The following is a 2,854-nucleotide window of genomic DNA, read 5'->3' as shown; positions in this document are numbered from 1 at the left end:
CCTCCTCCTCATTCACTTGTTCACTTTCGCTGGTAATATTCTCCTCTGTACCTCTCTTCCGAATACCTCCCGTTTTGAGCCACGTTTTTAACATCATTCAGCTTTCTTCCTTCTTTAGCTTGCTTGCAACGTTAGCGGGTAGTAAGGTCGTAATTAGCAACGCCAGAAATAAAATTAAAAAAATGTTTTCGTTTCTAAATCTAAAAACAGCAATAGCCTATTAAAACTAATTTAAACCACAGTTTCAATTATCTCAAGCTTATTTTCATTCGTTGTAATATTTTGATAGTATGATTTATTTTTGTATTAATGTTATTTAATCAAGCCTCAAACTGATGGCACTTGTCCCTATAGCCTGTTTTAAATTGAAGCTGTCTGAGGTCCTTGCCATCAGCTGCTCTTGCAGTAATAATAGTGTACCTTAATGTCCCAAATGTTCACAATGTAGTGACTGCTTTTCGCCTTTTTGTTTACTTAGTTGTGTTTCCTGTATTTTATATGTCTGTGTTATGTGTAAAGGTTAAAGGTGGGGTAGGTAAGTTTGAGAAACCGGCTCGAGATACACTTTTTGTTATATTCCAAGAATGCTCTTAACATCCCGATAGCAATGAATATCTTAAGTGCTTTGACAAAAAATCCATTAAAAAAATGTCATCTGTGGAAGGCTCTGTAAGGAAGTGGCATATTTTTTCCGGTTGTGTATTTTAAAATTCTAGCTCACTCGAGCTGGTTTCTCCAAAATTACCTACAGTACCCCACCTTTGAATAATACAAAAAAAATGCTTTAAAAAAATTAATCTTTTTTTTATTTTATTTGTTATGTTTTTTTATATATATTTTTTTATATGTCAGATTCCTCCACGTACCACTAGCGGGAGGGTTATGGCTAGAAAGCAGCGCCGTATAGACTGAGAGTTACGTCATCTCCGTTCACTCCAATGGACCACTTTTTTACAGCAATGGCGGATCGTGGAGCCTCTCAATCGTTCCCCGGAAGTTAGCGCCAAGGCTAGCAGAGCTGTAGAGTTGCAGCATAATAGACCGTTCGTGACGGACTTTTAAAGGTAAGAAGAAGTTTAAAGATTTATATTGCGGATATTATCAGTACATCTGATTCAAATTAACATGTGTATTAAAGGATGTCACTGGATTATCCCTAAATTAGTAGATTTAGGGAACGTTTACAGATAACAGATAAAGCTAGGATTCCGGATCAAGTTAGCAACCCACTTAGAGAAATGGCTATGTGTGTTACATTAGAAAAACTAACCTATGTAATTAGGGGTAAATTGCAGAAATTCGAAGAGGTGTGGACAATTGTATTTATTATTTGTATTTACCTATTTGTGATTATTGTTTTCAATATGTATATTTTTACTGATTTTGTATTTGTGTATGCAGTGAGGTTTGACTGTTTTTCATTGTGTAAATAGTGTGACATGTGTTATTGTGTTTTTTTTTTTTTTTAATGTTTTTGTATGTTTTTATTGAAAAATTAATAAAAAACATTGTTCAAAAAAAAAAAAAAAAAAAAAAAAAAAAAAAGTTAGCAACCCACGTTGAACAGCCTTTTAATTGTAAATTCCGTTCTCTTAATGTCATTTCGTCCAACGTTGTTGAATTAGAGAAGAGGGTCTTCTAAAAGGGATTTTATGCGGGGGTGGAGGGAGTTAAATATTAGATAAATATAACTTTGGTGCGTGTAAGAGTGAGTGTTTTTAGCAGAGCCATATTGTGTCCTTGTGATTATGTTGATTATTACCTGTCTGTATAATGTTGCAGCTCAGCTGATTTTGGATTGATGGCAAAGGGAGAGGGACTTAAGTGAGAGTGAAAACACAAGGTAAGTTTAATACTACTGTTTTATATAAGTAAGCATACTAAACATGTATTCTATCACTGTATTATATAAGTAATCTTGTTAGTAACCTACTGTATGGCAGGTGGAGGGGCAGTGATGTTACAGGTGGAGGAGCAAAACTGCAAAACTGCAACAACATGAGTAGAGAGCCACCAAGGTTTTTCAAGTCCATCTCTTACTCCATTTTGCCAACCCAAATGTCCAGGTACATGACGGGACACCTTGCTTGTTTTTGTTGTTTGCGCTCCTCTGGCTGGGTGCTGGCAGGTGGAGGGCAGTGATGTTGGCAGGTGGAGGGGCATTGATGTTACGGGTGGAGGGGCATTGATGTTAGCTGTTACACACCAGGCTCAAACTTAACACATTGCATCCTTCTTTGCAGTGTCCTTAATCCTGGAAGGGGAATCTGCAATTCCTGCAGAGTTTTGTAACCCGTTGGTCCGCACGCAAAGCGAAGCGAAGCGCGAAGCAAGAACCAGAGGGGGATTCAATGGAGCCTGAATACCTGCATTGAGACCCTCACCCTGCACCCTGAGTCTCAGCTCTGTGTTTTTCAAGCCTTTCCCTGTTTTTTTGTATTAAACAAAACATTAAGCTTTCCCAATGGTGTGGTTTTCGTTTTGTGAAAAAGTGCAAATGCAGTGTTTGTATATAATAACCTCACATATTTTTTTGCTGTTGGTCGTGAAATTGCTCCTGCTGACTTGAGCAAGCCATTTTTTCCTCCGCTCTGTGTCAAGGGGGAAGCCGTACATTCATACTCCTTTCTCGGAGCGATTTGAGCATCCCCAGGCAGCACAGCAAACCATGGTGGCGACTAGGAGGCAGCACAGCAAACCAGGGCAACACGGAGGAAAAGGCACAGACATACTGCATGATATGCTATTCAATGTTTATTGAATTCCATGTATTTGCAATGGATGTTCCTGAAACAACACATTTAACATCATCATCATGCTGCTGCTGCTGCTGCTGCTGCTGCTGCTGCTGCTG

The 2,854-nt window shown here is 38.4% G+C and overlaps 1 long non-coding RNA gene across 1 annotated transcript; it reads left to right on the top strand.

Moving 5' to 3' along the window:
- Positions 1–898: 898 nt before the first annotated feature.
- Positions 899–2,460, top strand: LOC307028555. Its single transcript, XR_013805033.1, has 2 exons — positions 899–1,064; positions 1,783–2,460. It is a non-coding gene; the product is annotated as an uncharacterized lncRNA (long non-coding RNA).
- Positions 2,461–2,854: the final 394 nt, after the last annotated feature.

The sequence above is a fragment of the Notothenia rossii genome (genome assembly GCF_949606895.1).
Source record: "Notothenia rossii genome assembly, chromosome: 2".
Taxonomy (NCBI): Eukaryota; Metazoa; Chordata; class Actinopteri; order Perciformes; family Nototheniidae; genus Notothenia; species Notothenia rossii.
Note: the sequence above shows the minus strand (reverse complement) of the source record. Positions and strands in the feature narration are given on the sequence as shown.